General features: G+C 42.5%; 1 long non-coding RNA gene across 1 annotated transcript in view; it reads left to right on the top strand.

Moving 5' to 3' along the window:
• The window catches only part of LOC134344991 (uncharacterized), a 49,311-nt gene extending 32,403 nt beyond the window's left edge, over window positions 1-16,908 (top strand). Inside the window, exons 2-4 of the long non-coding RNA XR_010017583.1 lie at window positions 9,399-9,462; window positions 13,252-13,301; window positions 16,890-16,908. This is a non-coding gene — a long non-coding RNA (uncharacterized LOC134344991). The remainder of the gene's footprint in view (window positions 1-9,398; window positions 9,463-13,251; window positions 13,302-16,889) is intronic.
• The last annotated feature ends 2,413 nt before the right edge of the window (window positions 16,909-19,321 follow it).

The following is a 19,321-nucleotide window of genomic DNA, read 5'->3' as shown; positions in this document are numbered from 1 at the left end:
ACAGTGAAGACAGATGCTAAATACTTACTCATTTTCTCTGCTATTTCCTCGTCCCCCATTACTACCTCTCCAGAACCATTTTCCAGCATTCTATATTTCTCTTGGCTCTTTTAAACTAAGTATTCAAGGAAACTTTTGGTATCCTCTTCAATATTGTTGGTTAGCTTACTTTCATATTCCATATTTTCCTTCTTCATGACTTTTTTTTAGTTGCCTTCTGTTGGTTTTTAAATGCTTCCCAATCCTCTAACTCCCCACTAATATTTGCTCTATTTTATGCCCTCCCTTTGGCTATTATGTTGGCTTTGACTTCTCTTGTTAGCCACAGTTGTGCCATCTTGCCTTTAGAATACTTCATCCTCTTTGGGATGTATATATCCTGTGCCTTCTGAATAGCTTCCAGAAATTCAGCCATTGCTGTTCTGACATCAACCCTGCCAGTGTTCCTTTCTAATCAGTTTTAGCCAGCTCCTCTCTCATGCCTCTGTAATTCTTACTCCACTGTAGTACTGATACATCTGACTTTAGCTTCTTCTCAAATTTGCAGGGTGAATTCTACGACGTTATGATCACTTATTCCTAAAGGTTCCATAAGACCATAAGACCATTAAGACATAGGGGCAGAATTAGGCCATTCAGCCCATTAAGTCTGCTCCACCATTCCATCATGACAATTCCATGTTGACAAATACAGTGCTATCCGAAAGTCATAGGCACCCTAGCTATATGAACGTGCCTAAGGCATTTGCATAGCACTGGACATTTGGGTCCAACTGATTAGGATCAAGTTGCTCGACAATGTTTTGAACCACTCAGTAATAGGAAAAGCTTCCTTCCATGCATCTTATTCAAGCCTGCTGTTTCTTGTACTTTCCTAGTAACTTTCCATAGCTCCAAGAACAGCCCCAGCTTCACCAGACGAAGCGCGGATAATGATTTCCTCTGGCATCGTGACACTTAACAGGAGGAAAAGAAAAACTGGAGCAATGGAAGAAAAATGGAAAGAAAATCTGTTCAAAATTAACTCAGTCCAAAAGGCATGAAGCAAGTTAACCTGAGCCTTGATCCAAACATTCAATCCTTCCCACACTCTTCCTTTCAGCTGTGTGTTGACCTCTGAATTCGGCAGTTATCAACATACTTAAGATGATAAAACCATAAAATATTGGAGAAGAATCAAACTGTCCCTTTTGAACCTTCCCCAGAATAGATTTCAATGATCCAAAAATCTGAAGTCCTGTCCCCTGCACTAATACCTCATTACACTCATTCATTTAACAAATTATCCTACTCTTACCCTCACTGGTGCACGGCACAGGCAACAGTCCAGAGATTACGACCCTGGAGGTCCAGCTTTTCAGCTTTCTACTAAATTCTCTCTTAGGACCTCCTCCCTTTTCCTATCTAGCTGCTTGCCCACCCCCCTTAGAATTCAAGGACACAATCTGAGACATCCCTGACCCTGGCTCCCGGGAGCCAACATATTATCTGGGTATCTCTTTCATGTCTGCAGAATACCACGTCTACTCCTCTAACTATGGAATCCCCTATCCCTACTGCAGTCATCTTTCTGAACCACAGCACCAGACTCAGTGCCAGAAATCCAGTTGCTGTGGCTCCTCCCTGCTAGGTCAAAACAGTTTCCAGAGCAGTATATTTATTATTGAGGGGAACAGCCACAGGGGTACTCAGCACTGGATGCCCATTTAAGCAGCAGATGTCCCAGTTACCTCTGTGACACAACATCAAGCAGCTGCCAAGAGAAAAACAAACAAACAGCTCCTGTGTGTTTCTGGGTGTCTGTCTGGCAGCAACGAATAATTCATGCTGCTTGCTTTTGCCCGTAGTCTGATTAATTGTGTGCCTGCCTCCTATCAGTGGAATCAAAGACGTCTAAAAACACATCCATTTGAAGTCTAGGTATTTCTTCCTGGTGTTCCCTCAGTTATTTGTGTTTATCAAGGTAGATTAAAGATTAGCTTTACTTGTAAGGTGTGCATCGATATACACAGTGAAGTGAGGTGAGTGCAACCGATCAAATGACCGAGGATTTTGCAGGGGCAACCCCCGTGTCGCTTTGCTTCCAGTGCCATAATTTGCCCACAACTCTCTAACTCTAACCTGTACGTCTTTGGAATGTGGGAGGAAACCATATAGACCATAGGACCATAAGACAAAGGAGTAGAAGTTGGCCATTCAGCCCATCGAGTCTGCTCTGCTATTCTATCATGAGCTGATCCAATCTCCCATTTAGTCCCACTCCCCCGCCTTCTCAACATAACCTTTGATGCCCTGGCTTCTCAGATACCCATCAATCTCTGCCTTAAATACACCCAATGACTTGACCTCCACTGCTGTCCGTGGCAACAAATTCCATTGATTCACCACCCTCTGAGTAAAAAAATTTCTTCGCATCTCTGCTCTGAATGGGCACACTTCAATCCTTAAATCATGCCCTCTTGTACTGGACTCCCCCACCATGGGAAACAACTTTGCCACATCCACTCTATCCACGCCTTTCAACATTCGAAGTGTTTCTATGAGGTCCCCCCTCATTCTTCTAAACTTCAAGGAATACAGTCCAAGAGTGGTCAAACCTTCCTCATATGTTAGCCCTCTCATTCCTGGAATCATTCTAGTGAATCTTCTCTGAACCCTCTCCAACGTCAGCACATCCTTTCTTAAATAAGGAGCCCAAAACTGCACACAGTACTCCAGGTGAGGTCTCAACATCACATCCCTGCTCCTATACTCTATCCCTCCAGAAATTAATGCCAACATTGTATTCGCCTTCTTCACCACCGACTCAACCTGGAGGTTAACCTTAAGGGTATCCTGCACGAGGACTCCCAAGTCCCGTTGCATCTCAGAACTTTGAATTTGCTTCCTATTTAAATAATAGTCTGCCTGTTTATTTCTTCTACCAAAGTGCACAACCATACACTTTCCAACATTGTATTTCATTTGCCACTTCTTTGCCCATTCTCCCAATTTATTCAAGTCTCTCTGCAGACTCTCTGTTTCCTCAGCACTACTGGCCCCTCCACCTATCTTTGTATCATCAGCAAACTTAGCCACAAAGCCATCTATCCCATAATCCAAATCGTTGATGTACAACGTAAAAAGAAGCGGCCCCAACATGGACCCCTGTGCCAACCAGAATGAGATCCTTTTATTCCCACTCTCTGTTTCCTCCCAATCAGCCAACGCTGTATTCACGTATGTAACTTTCCTGTAATTCCATGGGCTCTTATCTCGTTTAGCAGCCTCATGTGTGGCAGCTTGCCAAAGGCCTTCTGAAAATCCAAATACACAACATCCACTGCACCTCCCTTGTCTAACCTACTTGTAATTTCCTCAAATATTTGCAATAGGTTTGTCAGGCAGGATTTTCCTTTAAGGAAACCATGCTGAGTTTTGCCTATCTTGTCAAATGCCTCCAGGTACTCCGTAACCTCATCCTTGACAATCGACTCCAACAACTTCCCAACTATCGATGTCAAGCTAACAGGTCTATAATTTCCTTTTTGTTTCCCTGCCCCCTTCTTAAATAGCGGAGTGACATTTGCAATCTTCCAGTCCTCCGGAACCATGCCAGAATCTATTGACTTTTGAAAGATCATTGCTAATGCCTCTGCAAACTCCACAGCTACTTCCTTCAGAACATGAGGTTGCATTCCATCTGGTCCGAGAGATTTACCTACCCTTAGGCTATTCAGCTTCCTGAGTACTTTCTCTGTCGTAATTGTGACTGTGCACACTTCTCTTCCCTGACACTCTTGAATGTCTGGGATACTGCTGATGTCTTCCTCAGCGAAGACTGATGCGAAATACTCTTTCAGTTCCTCTGCCATCTCCTTATCTCCCATTACAATTTCTCCAGCATCATTTTCTATCAGTCTCATATCTACTCTCACCTTCTTCTTTTTTGGAATATATCTGTCTTGCACCTTCCTCACTTCTCGCATGAACTCCAGCCACTGCTGCCCTGCCGTCCTACCCGCTAGTGTCCCTTTCCAGTCAACTTTGGCCAGTTCCTCTCTCATGCCACTGTAATTTCCTTTACTCCACTGAGATACTGACACATCGGATTTCATCTTCTCATTCTCAAATTGAACTCAATCATGTTATGATCTTTGCCTCCTAAGAGTTCCTTCACCTCAATCTCTCTGATCACCTCCAGTTCATTACACAATACCCAATCCAGTACAGCCCATCCCCTAGTGGGCTCAACAACAAGCTGTTCTAAAAAACCTTCTCGTAGACATTCTGCAAATTCTCTCTCATGAGATCCAGTGCTGACCTGATTTTCACAATCCACTCACATGTTAAAATCCCCCACAATTATCATAACACTGCCCTTCTGACAAAACTTTTCTATTTCCTGGTGTAATTTGTAGTCCACATCACGGACGCTGTTAGGAGGCCTGTATATCACTGCCATCAGGGTCCTTTTACCCCTGTGATTTCTTAGCTCAAACCATAAGGATTCTGCACCTTCTGATCCTATGTCACCTCTTTCTCATGATTTAATATCATTTCTTACCAATAAAGCCATACCACCCCCTCTGCTTACCTGCCTATCCTTCCGATACACTGTGTATCCTTGGAAGTCCTCAGTCTGGTTAGTACTTTCAGTAGCGTAAATAGTACATAAATTGTCCTATGATTAGGCTAGGATAAAATAGGTGGATTGCTGGGTGGTGCAGCTTGTTGGACCTCTAAATAAAGTAATAACATAAATAAAAAAGGATTTTTACCACCAAATTGACTAGGGCAGTTATAGATAGGCAGCAAATGGTGGCTTTGCCAGCAATCCCCAAATCCTGAAAAATGAATAAATACAGGTAAGAAAAAGTAAATTGAAATGTAAAAATAATGAGGCAGAGACAGGAAAAATGGCTGATGAAAATTAACATAAAGAAGTGTGAATTAATGCATTTCATTGCATTAATTACTGCAGTCAGGAACACACTGCCTGAATGAATGGTAAAAGCAGAGATACTGTCAGTATTAAAGGAATGCCTCGGCGAGAACCAGAATCACCAAGGCAAAGAAGACTGCAGCCCAAATGCTAGTAGAGGGGTTGATATAAACACACGAGATTCTGCAGATGCTGGAAATCCAGAGTAGCGCACACAAAATGCTGGAGGAACTCGGCAGGTCAGGCAGCGTTTGAGTGGAATAAAGCATCGACGTTTCAGCCCGAGACCCTACATCAGGACTGTAAAAGACGGGGGAAGAAGCCGGAATAAGAAGGGGGAGGGGAAGGAGTATAAGCTAGTAGGTGATGGGTGAAGCCAGGTGAGAGGGAAGGCAGGTGGGTGGGGATGAAGTGAGAAGCTGGGAGGTGATGGGTAGAAAATGGTAAAAGGCTGAAAAAAAAATCTGCTGGGAGAGGAGAGTGGAACATGGGGGATAGGGAAGGAGGAAGGGCAACAGAGGGAGGTGATAAGCAGAACAGAAGGGGTAACTGGGAAGTCTGAATGGGGAGTGAAAAAAGAGAAGATCGGGGGGAGAAATTACCAGAAGTTAGAGAAATCGATACTCATACTGGCAGGTTGGAGGCTCTCCAAATAGAATATGAGGTGGTTCTCCTCCAATCTGAGATTGGCCTCATTGTGGCAGTAGAGAGATTAATATGAATGGGTGCCTTCTGGTTGGTATTGACACAGTGAGCTGAATGCATATAACTGTGACATTGCTGTCACTATGAATGCACTTGTGGTGATTGTGGGAATAGACGTGGATTAAATGGGAGTGAGGTGAATTGGGTAACACTTATGAACAGACATCTGTGATATAATGGGCTGAACAGCCTTTTACATTCTGAAGGATTTTGTGTCCGACAGTTTCATTAGCCTTTGACTGGAGGCCTATTGCCAAGTTTCCCTTCCTGTCCATAACTGCCTAACAATCGACATCTGCCCCTTGGCATTTGGGATTGCAGTAGTTCTCCATCACAATCATTTGAATATATTTGCAAACTGTTGCTGATATTAATAAATGGAATACATCATTTCCAATTATAGTATTCACTATAGTTTAAGTGGTATTACATTATTAATAGCACATAAATTGCCAATTTGTTACAGTTTTAATCACAATTTTAATTACAGGAACATGAATGCCACTATAAAATGAAAGGGGCTTCAGAATTGCCATTGCACGTTTCAATGGCCACATTATAGTCTTAGGTTGAGGATACAATGAGTCATTTTTCTTGCTTGTGCCTCTAGTTTTCAATTAAACATTTATAAATCAGGATGGGCATCAGCTTCATGAATAGAACATTAAGCCTTGGAGCTACTGTCAGTGGCACCAGGGGTCAAACACTCTTCATGTTCCTATGATGGGATCTCACCTGTATTTTTCAGCAACCCAAATTTCACCATGTCCTCTCAGCTGCTGAATGGACTTCCAAATTTTTTCACCCCTCTCTTCACCTTAAAAGAATATAAGAAAGAGTTGGCCATGTGGACACTGTTCAATATGATCTGGTCATACCAGAAAGTATCTCAGCTGTTTGCATCGTGGTCTGGTACGCCAATTCCAATGCACAGGAATGCAAGATGGTGCGGAAAGTAATGGACGCAGCCTGGTCCATCAAGGTCAAACCTGTTCCCACCATCTTTATGAAGCACTGCCTCCAGAAGGCAGCATCTATCTTTCAGGATCCCCACTCCCTGGACCATGCCCCTTTCTTACTGCTACTATCAGTCAGGAGGTACAGAACTCCCAGCCAGCAGGTTCAGGAACAGCTTAGTTCCTACAATCATCAGCTTATTGAAGTGACTTGCACAGTCCTAACCCTGCCTCAGCAATGCAACACCAAGAAAAACTCTTGCACTACCATTGACTTGTTCCTAATTGTGTTTTGGCACTATCATCTGGTTTAGCAGTCTGTTTCTTCAATGTCTTGTATAATTTATATAGAATTTATGTATAATTTATGTTCTGTGTTACCTGAATCAATGTGCCTGTGATGTTGGCTTGACTTGACTTGATAGAGGTTCTGATCCTGGCCTTGACTTCACCTTCCATCCAGCCTCGGTTCTGTAATCTAAAAATCTGGTTATCGATAAACTCTTCAGCAACATAAGAACACAGTAGGTAAATGTAGGAAGTGAGTGCATGGCTGTCAAAGCTGCCCTCTCATCCTGTAAGATTATGTCTGATTTTACTATTGGCTTCATTTCTAATATCCCACTGGATTTCCCTGGCTACCGATTCGATTAAAAGTCCAAAATATCCTTCTATCAGTCCTGAACACAACCAATTAAAATTATTCTATTTGATTCAAGATTTTGATCCTCAGATATCCTTGAATTTAATAATTCTTTAACATAAGCCACATTAAATGATCTAAAAAGAGTTGCTTTTTGTAGCTTAATCAAACTATAAAGTTATTAAAAATGGATATTATATTTAATTTGTTAAACAACAGGACATCAGTAGATTAATGCCAGTACAACTGCAGGTCAGATGAGATACTTTATAAGACTATAAGATATAGGAGCAGAATTAGGCCATGAGGCCCATAAAGTCTGCTCCACCATCTCATCGTGGCTGATCCTTTTCCCTCTCAGTCCCAATCTCCAGCATTCTCCCCATAACCCCCTAACTAATTAAGAATCTATCAATCTCTGCCTTAAATATACCCAGTGTCTTGGGGTCCACAGTCCCCTGTGGCAATCATTTCCACAGATTCACCACTCTCTGGTTAAAGAAATTCCTTCTCATCTCGGTTCTAAATGTATGTCCCATTCTGCGGATATGCCTACTGGTCCTAGACTCCTGCCCCATAGGATACATTTGCTCTATATCCACTCTGTCAAGGTCTTTCAACTTTTTATAAGTTTCAATAAGATTCTGCCTCCCCCCCCCCCCCCCACCGCCACATTCTTCTGAATTCCAGAGAGTACAGGTCTAGAGCCATCAATCAGTCCTTGTATGGTAATCCTTTATGCTGGATGGTGTCAAAGTTCCTGATTTCTATTAGATCTGTTTTTATCCAAGTATATGGAAGATATTTTAACATGCTACTTGTGCCTTGTAGGTGGATTTGAGTCTCAGGAGGTGAGCTACTTACTACAGGATATGCAGACTTTGAGTTGGCCTGAAGCCCCAAAATTCAAGTGGGTTGCTCCATATGAGTTTCAGGTCAAAGTAAAAAATTTGAGGAATATTTTTAGATTTACTCTCACATTTAGGGTGAGGCATTAATAAAACACAACATAGGTGGTGTTTCATTTGATACTTTTTAGTTACCACACAAATAAAATTGATTTCAATCAAACTGCATAAAACAATGGTTGCAATGATTTTTAAATTCATCTTACACTCGTTGGTCTGATGACTAGAGTTGGGCCAAGTGAGGAGGTTGCTCCTGATTTGACATTGTGTATAGCTTTTCATTGATTCTATTGTATTTCTTTGTTCAAATGTGAATGCCCATTAGAAAATGAATCTCAGGGTGACATATACATATTTTGATAATAAATTTACTTTGAACTTTGAAAACTGGCAATTAGTGTGAAAGTGCCAATGTCATACCCAAGTAAGAATAATAACAGACAACACAAACACGAGGAAATCTCTTACTAGCTCTTCTTTCAGTTAGTCCTGACGAAGGGTCTCGGCCTGAAACGTCGACTGTACCTCTTCCTGGAGATGTTGCCTGGCCTGCTGCGTTCACCAGAAACTTTGATATGTGTGGCAATAATAACGGACAATGCTGGAACACTCAGCAGGCTAGGCAGTAGAACAACTGACCCACAGCTCCAGCAACCCAGGGTACCACAGTAGCAGATAGCATGATGTTATTACATATGGGGTGTCAAAATTTGGAGTGCAAGTCTGATGCAGTCTTTACAAAGTTCGTACATCCTTCCTGTGAGAGCATAGATATCCTCCAAATCCTCTGGTTTCCTCCCACATTCCAAAGATGTAGTGTTTAGTAGCTTACTTGTCATTGTATATTGTCCTGTGATTAGGCTAGGATTAAATAGATGGGTTGTCCAGAGATGCTGCTCATTGGACCAGAAGGACCTGTTCTGCACTGTACCTCTAAACAAGTAAATAAAAATACTAACTTCTCTGTGGAGTTTGCACGTTCTCCCTGTGACCACGAGCTTTTTATGGGTGCTCCAGTTTTTTCCCACATCCCAGCAGGTTGATGGATCGACAGTCCACTTTTGGAGGTGGGGTGGTGAGGACATGGGTAACAGGAATGTGGTGAGAATCAAATGTAAATCCAAATTAATATAAAAATGGTTGCTCATGGTCAGCACAGATTCAATGGCCAAAGGACCTGTTTTTTCTGCTATTTTGTCCATGTCTCATTTTTTAAAAAAAGCTCTTTGACCTGGAATATCATTTCTGTTTCTCTGTGACAGATGCTGCCTGACCATCTGGAGGTTTGTTGCTTTCATTACAGATTTTCCACATCAGACACAAGAGGTACTGCAGATGCTGGAGATCTAGACCGCTACACAAAATGTGCTAGAGATCTAGAGCACTACACACAACGTGCTGGAGATCTGGAGCACTACACACAATGTGCTGGAGATCTAGAGCACTACACACAACGTGCTGGAGATCTAGAGTGCTACACACAACGTGCTGGGGATCTAGAGCGCTACAAACAACGTGCTGGAGATCTAGAGCGCTACACACGATGTGCTGGAGATCTAGAGTACTACACACGATGTGCTGGGGATCTAGAGCGCTACACACAATGTGCTGGAGATCTAGAGCGCTACACATGATGTGCTGGAGATCTAGAGCACTACACACAATGTGCTGGGGATCTAGAGCGCTACACACAACGTGCTGGAGATCTAGAGCGCTACACACAATGTGCTGGAGATATAGAGTGCTACACACAACGTGCTGCAGATCTAGAGCACTACACACAATGTGCTGGAGATCTAGAGCGCTACACACGACGTGCTGGAGATCTAGAGCACTACACACAATGTGCTGGGGATCTAGAGCGCTACACACAACGTGCTGGAGATCTAGAGCGCTACACACAATGTGCTGGAGATATAGAGCGCTACACACAATGTGCTGCAGATCTAGAGCACTACACACAATGTGCTGGAGATCTAGAGCACTACACACAACGTGCTGCAGATCTAGAACACTACATACAACGTGCTGGAGATCTAGAGCACTACACACGATGTGCTGGAGATCTAGAGCACTACACACGATGTGTTGGAGATCTAGAGCGCTACACACAACGTGCTGGAGATCTAGAGCGCTACACACAATGTACTGGAGATATAGAGCGCTACACACAACGTGCTGCAGATCTAGAGCACTACACACAATGTGCTGGAGATCTAGAGCGCTACACACAACGTGCTGGAGATCTAGAGCGCTACACACAATGTGCTGGAGGTATAGAGCACTACACACAATGTGCTGCAGATCTAGAGCACTACACACAATGTGCTGGAGATCTAGAGCGCTACACACGACGTGCTGGAGATCTAGAGCGCTACACACAATGTGCTGGAGATCTAGAGCGCTACACACAACGTGCTGCAGATCTAGAGCACTACACACAATGTGCTGGAGATCTAGAGCGCTACACACGACGTGCTGGAGATCTAGAGCACTACACACAATGTGCTGGGGATCTAGAGCGCTACACACAACGTGCTGGAGATCTAGAGCGCTACACACAAAGTGCTGGAGATATAGAGCGCTACACACAATGTGCTGCAGATCTAGAGCACTACACACAATGTGCTGGAGATCTAGAGCACTACACACAATGTGCTGGAGATCTAGAGCGCTACACACAATGTGCTGCAGATCTAGAGCACTACACACAATGTGCTGGAGATCTAGAGCGCTACACACAATGTGTTGGAGATCTAGAGCACTACACACAATGTGCTGCAGATCTAGAACACTACATACAAAGTGCTGGAGATCTAGAGCACTACACACGATGTGCTGGAGATCTAGAGCACTACACACGATGTGTTGGAGATCTAGAGCGCTACACACAACGTGCTGGAGATCTAGAGCGCTACACACAATGTGCTGGAGATACAGAGCGCTACACACAACGTGCTGCAGATCTAGAGCACTACACACAATGTGCTGGAGATCTAGAGCGCTACACACAACGTGCTGGAGATCTAGAGCGCTACACACAACGTGCTGGAGATCTAGAGCGCTACACACAATGTGCTGCAGATCTAGAGCACTACACACAATGTGCTGGAGATCTAGAGCGCTACACACGACGTGCTGGAGATCTAGAGCGCTACACACAATGTGCTGGAGATCTAGAGCGCTACACACAACGTGCTGCAGATCTAGAGCACTACACACAATGTGCTGGAGATCTAGAGCGCTACACACGACGTGCTGGAGATCTAGAGCACTACACACAATATGCTGGGGATCTAGAGCGCTACACACAACGTGCTGGAGATCTAGAGCGCTACACACAATGTGCTGGAGATATAGAGCGCTACACACAATGTGCTGCAGATCTAGAGCACTACACACAATGTGCTGGAGATCTAGAGCACTACACACAATGTGCTGGAGATCTAGAGCGCTACACACAATGTGCTGCAGATCTAGAACACTACATACAAAGTGCTGGAGATCTAGAGCACTACACACGATGTGCTGGAGATCTAGAGCACTACACACGATGTGTTGGAGATCTAGAGCGCTACACACAACGTGCTGGAGATCTAGAGCGCTACACACAATGTGCTGGAGATATAGAGCGCTACACACAACGTGCTGCAGATCTAGAGCACTACACACAATGTGCTGGAGATCTAGAGCGCTACACACAACGTGCTGGAGATCTAGAGCGCTACACACAATGTGCTGGAGGTATAGAGCGCTACACACAATGTGCTGCAGATCTAGAGCACCACACACAATGTGCTGGAGATCTAGAGCGCTACACACGACGTGCTGGAGATCTAGAGCGCTACACACAATGTGCTGGAGATCTAGAGCACTACACACGATGTGTTGGAGATCTAGAGCGCTACACACAATGTGCTGCAGATCTAGAACACTACATACAACGTGCTGAAGACTAGAGCACTACACACGATGTGCTGGAGATCTAGAGCACTACACACAATGTGCTGGAGATCTAGAGCACTACACACGATGTGTTGGAGATCTAGAGCGCTACACACAACGTGCTGGAGATCTAGAGCACTACACACGATGTGTTGGAGATCTAGAGCACTACACACAACGTGCTGGAGATCTAGAGCACTACACACGATGTGCTGCAGATCTAGAGCACTACACACAACGTGCTGTAGATCTAGAGCACTACACACAGCGTGCTGCAGATCTAGAGCACTACACACGACGTGCTGGAGGTCTAGAGCGCTACACACAATGTGCTGGAGATCTAGAGCACTACACACAACGTGCTGGAGATCTAGAGCACTACACACAACGTGCTGGAGGAGCTTAGCGGCTCAGGCAGCATCTTCATCAGGGAAACATCTCAGTCCGAAACGCCGACTGTTTATTCCCATCCAAAGCCGCTGCCTGACCTGCGGGGCTCCTCCAGCATTTTGTGTGTATTGCTCCAGCATTATTATTAATTTTTTTCTTTTTTGATGCATAATGTCCTGCTGCACTCACAAACTGTGTTACTCTGCACAGAACAGAAAATCATTCATGAAGTATAACATGCAGTTAAATAGAAACAAACTATTGGTGGCTATTAATTGCTTGTATCTCAATGATCAAAACCCTAGCCCCTGGGTACATAGGTCTCAAACTCAAGTATTGAATTGGACTTTAATAAGATCAAAGTGCATGATTCAAATAAACAACCGAGGGTATCAAACAGAATTTCTAATCTGCAATAATTTATTCAGGGCAGGAACTGAGACAATTTACCCATCCGTCACTCATTCATTACAATTACTGCTGTCATAGATCTACAAATCTCCCATTTTAATCACTCATCCTGGATTAAGATACTTCAAGCTCTATGACTCTTTGGGATTGTAAATATGAAAATGCGAACAACTTTTCTGAGTCAATATCCAATTTCAGTATGAGATAATAATGAACCATAACACAGATGTCTTTGTATATTTATTACTGATTAATTACACCACTCATAAAATGTCGGTTCATAGCTAAATACTGCATAGCTTGCAAAGGCATTTCTATGAATGTGCATAGTAATTTCATATTTATGAACTTGTACTCTGTAATTGACAGAAAATGAAGCAGAACCTGCCAGCAAGTAGCAAGAAATAGACAGCATTCAGGTTTGTATTGGTAGGCAGCTAATCACAATAGAGCAGTTAGATTCTCTATTATTTCCTATGATAGTCTAACTGCTTACCACTGTATTCAACTCAAAGTTAAAAATTAGTTTATTATCAAACTACATATGTTGCTGTATACTACCTTGAGATTCATTTACTTGTGGACATTCACAGTAGAACAGAGAAATATAATAGGATTAATGAAACACTACACTGGCACCACCAATGGCAGCCACAATCACCTACTCACCCCTAGCATTGCCATCTTGAGAAGGTCACCATTGATCAGAAACTCAGCTGGTCCAACCACATAAATGTGGTGGCTACAAGTGCAAGTCAGAGTTAGGATATCATGGAGCTGGAGACTAATATCTCTTTGTTCCCCAATGCCTTTCGATCATCTGAAAGGCACTAGAAAGGTGTACGAGCTGACTTCATCCACTCACCTGAATATAAACAGGTTCAGCATTATCCCATGCTCCCAATGCGACCTCCTCTACATTGGTGAGACTAATTGTAAACTGGGGGACTACTTCATCAAACATCTTCATCAAAAGTGGAAAATCTGGGTGGCTCAAGATTTTATGTGCGATTCCTATCCCAGTTCTGACATGTTGGTCCTTGGCCTCCTCTTGTGCCACGATGAGGCCACCCTCAGGGTGGAGAAGCAACACCTTATATTCCCTCTGAGTAGCCTCCAACCTGATGGCATGAATATGAATGAGTATGTTTCTCCTTCTGGTAAAAAAAAACTCTCTCCTCCTCCCCTCTTCTTCTATTCCCCACTCTGGCCACCTACCTCTTCTCACCATCCTATCACCTCCCTCTGGTGCCCCTCCTCCTTCCCTTTCTTCTATAGCCTACTCTCCTATGTTTCCTTTCGCTCCAGCTCTTTACCTTTTCCACACACCTGGTCTCAAATATCACCTTCTAGCTATCCTCCTTCTCCTCCACCCACCTTCTTCCCTTCTTTCCAGTCCTTATGAGGGGTTTCAGCCTGAAATGTCAACTGTTTGTTCATTTCCATAGACACTGCCTGACTTGCTGAGTTGCTCCAGCATTTTGTGTGTTGCTTAAAACTATCAAGTACAAAGCAGACCACTTGATTGGCTATGCCCTGAGCTTTTGTTCCCTTCGGCCTGTTACAGGATGGCGACGGGAGAATAGCACCTATCAAAAACTGCTTCTGTCCTGTTGAATGGACCTCCCAAGCTCCAAAAGACACACCATCTATTTCCAAATTTACAACCTTGAAATTTACTTGTCTACCTGTCTTGCCCTTTCTCTGTAACTGCAAAACTATATACTGATTCTGCTTTCAGTTTTACCACCTCAGAATTCTGATGTACATCCACTTTATCTGTCTGGATGGCAAGCAAACATAAGCTTTTTCACTCTATCACACTACATGTAACAATAATAAACTATTTGCTAATAACCATCTGCAAGTTGACATTAACTTCTCACATGGGTTACTCTAGCTGTAGCAGTTAGTGTGCTGTTTATGCCGCCAGTGACCAGCATTTATTTCTCGCTGATGTTTGTACGTTCTCCCCAAGACCGCGTGGGTTTCCTACCACATTCCAAAGAACATACTGGCTAGGGTTAGTTAGCTGTGGTTATGCAATGTTGGTACTGGAAGAACGGTGACAGTTGCTGGCTGTCCCCAACATATCCTCGGTCTGTGTCGGTTGTTGACGCAAGCAATGCATTTCTCTGTATGCTTTGATGTGCATGTGACAAGTAAAGCTAATTTTTGCCCAACCCCATGACTTTGATCACCAAGCAAGGCAAAAGAAACAGGCCATGGAAGCATCACCATTTTTACAGCCCCCTCTAATCTGTATAACATCCTGACTTGGAACCATAATCCCAGTCCTTCATTACCATTAGGTGTCAAAGATGGAGTGTCCTTGCCAAAACTGAGAGATGGTGCGTTGCTCCTTGAACTGCTATTGTCATCCTGGAAGTCCCTTCACCAGCAGGACCACACTAGTTCAAGGGGTTCACAATTTCTCGCTGCCTGACACATCATTTTCTTGCTTTGAGTGGTGTCATCTTGCTATAATTACATGCTGAATATGAACTAAAATCACCATAAAGTGTAAGATTTAGTGTGGAATGAGATAATGTTCAAGTTTGCCTTTGGTATCAGTAAGGTTCGTTGAGATCAGGTAACAATGAACCCAATCTTAAACCTCTGACAACAAATTTATATTTCTTAAGGACACAGTAGAATATATTTGTCCCATTGAATTAATCCCAGTTTTCAAAGCAACCCCAACCCCTTCATGTGTTTCCCTGTAATCTCTTCTCTCACAGATGCCCTATAACAATTACTCTCATTTTGGTTCTCCCACCATTCACCCATGGTCGCGGTGAAACACTGTGGCCAGTTACCCAAACAACCAGCACAACAGGAATGGTACGGTTGTGTAGCAGATAGCACAATGCCTTAGAGTGCCAGCTATAAGATCAGGGTCTGATTCTCGACAGTGTCATATTCCAAATCTGTACAGGTTAGGATTAGTGAGTTGTTTGTATGCTCTGTTGGAACCAGAGGTTGGTGACACTTGCGGGCTACCTAGCACAATCGTCACTAACCCTTTGACACAAAGCATTTGACCATGTACAGTATATGTTTCAATGGGCATACAACAAATAAAGCTAATATTTCTTTCTCTTTAACCTGCGCATCTATGGGATGTAAAAAGAAACTGGAGCACCTGGGGAAACGAGGCCAAAGGACGAACATCCAATCTTGGATTGGGTGGAGGTCAGGATTGACCCTGGGCCACTGGAGATGTGAAGCAGCAACATTGCCCATCACTTTGCCACTGATACACAGAATTGGATATCTTCAAAGTAAAACAAAATCTTTTTATTTGCATAGCACTTCCTACCACCTCTTAATATTTCAAATTATACTACTGCCAGTACTTAGCACCTGACGAGTCCTGGACAAAGGTCCTTAATAAACAGAGGATCAGTCCTGATGAAGGATATCAGCCCAAAATGTTGACTGTTCACTCCATAGATACTGCCTGGTCATTTGAGTTCCTCCAGCATTTTGTGTGTTGCTCTGGGTTTCCAGTATCTGCAGAATCTCTTGTGTTTATGATTTTCTGTTTCACTGTGAAGTCTCTTTGAGGTTTTGCCTTCCCTGAAGAAATTTAAGTCTTCTCCCTGTCTTGATCTTGGTCTGAAACATCGACTGTTTATTCCTCTCCATAGATACTGCTGAGTTCCTCCTGTATTTTGTGTTCCTCATGTGAAGTCTTGGCGGGAAGGGGAAAAGTAGAACTGGGAAAGGAAGGCAGAAAATTAATGTGTTCAGAATGCAGAGAAAACAAAGGTCAGAAAATAAACAAAAAAAAAGGAGTTTTGCTGTGTTTAATGGCATATATCTAAACATAAAGAGTTGATGAATATGGGGGGATAGTTGCATGATGCATGGGGAAAACTGGCTATTTAAAGTTCCCAAGTAAAAGTTTAGGAGGATGATGGCGCCTAACAGCGACTCCTTTGCTTGTATCTTCGGAAAAAGCTTTATTTCTATTTTTGATATCACTTTTTTTCCCTTTCAAGGTTCTTTTGAAGACCCTGACCTGGAGTTACACGCTGACTTCGGTTCTTTGTGGGAATGGAGCCTATTCTCAGGGCCTCACGTCCGGCCGCTTTTCGGTATGCCAAAGACAAATGTGCCTTCAGGGTGTCGTGGCTCTGGAGACAGGCTGATTCAAGGCCAGTGCAGCTACCTGATGTGTCATGAGAGTACATGAAAGACCGAAACCAGCGAGCTGGCTATGTGCCCAGGGAGTCGAGACCCAAGTTCTATGGGCACAGAGCTCGGAAAAAGCAATGCAACAGACTTTTAACACCATAAATCAGTAAGTTGTTTTGTTATATCTCCCCTGTCATTGTGAAATGGGGATGCCTCTTTTCCCTTATTAGGGAGAAAGAAAGCCTGTGGTATATTGAATACCGTGTGAACAAGTAATAGATTAGATTAGATTAGATTCAACTTTATTGTCAATGTGCTGAGTACATATACAAAGCCAATGAAATGCATTTAGCATCTGACCAGAAATGCAAAGAATAGTGTTATTTACAAAATAAGTAATCTTTGGGGTACTGCAAGTTTGTGTCTTTATTGATGCTTTGCTGCATGATTGAGTGCTCAGTGGAAAATCTATTAAAAATTGTTTTGGAGGGAGAAATAAAGCATTTGGGTTGGTTGAATAAACAACCATAACTGTGAGAAATAATGTAATCAAAATTTAAAAGTTCAAAGTAAGTTTATTATCAAGGCCAAGGTCATGGTGTTGGAGCAGGAAGAGGGGGATGGGCCGGTGTTCAGCTTGCTACTCCGTGAGGTTTACCCAACTCTGCACTGAACTGAGGCAGTGGCCTGTAACTCTTGGATCTTGGATCGACTGTGACTGGCTTCATGACTGTAGACTCACTTATGTGAACTTCTGTTCTGAATTTTATTTGCTTACTTTTATTTTTGCACGATGTTTTATTTCTGCACATTGGGTGTTTGAAGGTCTTTTTTTTAAACCCAGGCAACCTGTTCATATTCTATACCTTCACAGTATGGGCCGGGTCAATTTTGATCCGGCCCAAGAATCCCCTCATAGCATGTGTCTATACCAAATTTTGAACCACAGATCTATTTAGAATGTATAAATAGCCTATCTGACATTAATAAATGGGTGATTAATTCTTAATTAATGTTTCAGAGATCTAAAATCCATTTCAGTAGATACGGGTCAAATTTGACTGGGAACATCCTCAATGTACATTAATCCTTAATTAATGTTTCAGAGATCTAAAATCCATTTCAATAGATACGGGTCAAATTTGACCCAGGACAGCTTCAATGCACATTAATCCTTAATGTTTTAGAGATCTAAAATTCATTTCAATAGATACGGGTCAAATTTGACCTGGAACAGCTTCAATGTACATTAATCCTTAATGTTTCAGAGATCTAAAATTCATTTCAATAGATACAGGTCAAATTTGACCTGGAACAGCCTCAATGTACATTAATTCTTAATTAATATTTCAGAGATCTAAAATCCATTTCAATTGATATGGGTCAAATTTGACCCGGAACACGTTCAATGTACATTAATCCTTAATGTTTCAGAGATCTAAAATCCATTTCAATAGATACGGGTCAAATTTGACCTGGAACAGCCTCAATGTATAAAATTTTTTAGCACCTGTACAAAAGTATAAAATTTTTAAATATTTTCATATTTGCGCATTTTGGGTCACTTTAGGAAAAGTAATCAAATTTCGGCTAAAAAAATGACATTTAAGGTGTTTTTAATGCTGTCAATTGTCAAAACGGGTCAAATTTGACCCGAACAATATGTAAGGGTTAATGGGTTTTATTGGGTTTCTTTGTTTTTGGCTGCCTGTAAGGAGACAAATCTCAAGGTTGTATATAGTATACACTGATAATAAAACATACTTTGAACTCTGAGTTGTAGAGTCCTTGAAAGAGAATCCATAGGTTGTGGAAACAGTGAATGTTACAAGAATCGCAAAATGAAGCTGGATTGGTTGAATTAAAGAACAAAGAATTGGCACTCACACAACTGGCCATGTACAATAGCCCATGGGAGATAGAGGAGCAGAGTTGTAGGAACTCATTCGACAACTCAAAATCAAAGTAACTAGTGTGGAGTTGGTATAAAACATTCAGAGGGCACAGAATTCCCAAATTAAAGTCAGGGGAATTACTGTTGCCTCATATGTAGGGTCACTGACAAGGAAAAAAATCAGCAGTATGATAAAAACTGATGTGTTGTTTTCATTGAGGTAACTTTATTCATTAAGACACAAATGGGATAAAAAAAAAAGCCCTCTATCCTTTTACAAAGCAGTGGGATCTTCTAAATCTACCCTAAAAAACAAACAAATTAATATCCCATCCAAACTATGACATTTGTAAGCACTGCTCTAGACAGTCATCCCGAACTTTTATTGTCACAGATGGGGAA

The sequence above is a fragment of the Mobula hypostoma genome, chromosome 4 (genome assembly GCF_963921235.1).
Source record: "Mobula hypostoma chromosome 4, sMobHyp1.1, whole genome shotgun sequence".
Taxonomy (NCBI): Eukaryota; Metazoa; Chordata; class Chondrichthyes; order Myliobatiformes; family Myliobatidae; genus Mobula; species Mobula hypostoma.
Note: the sequence above shows the minus strand (reverse complement) of the source record. Positions and strands in the feature narration are given on the sequence as shown.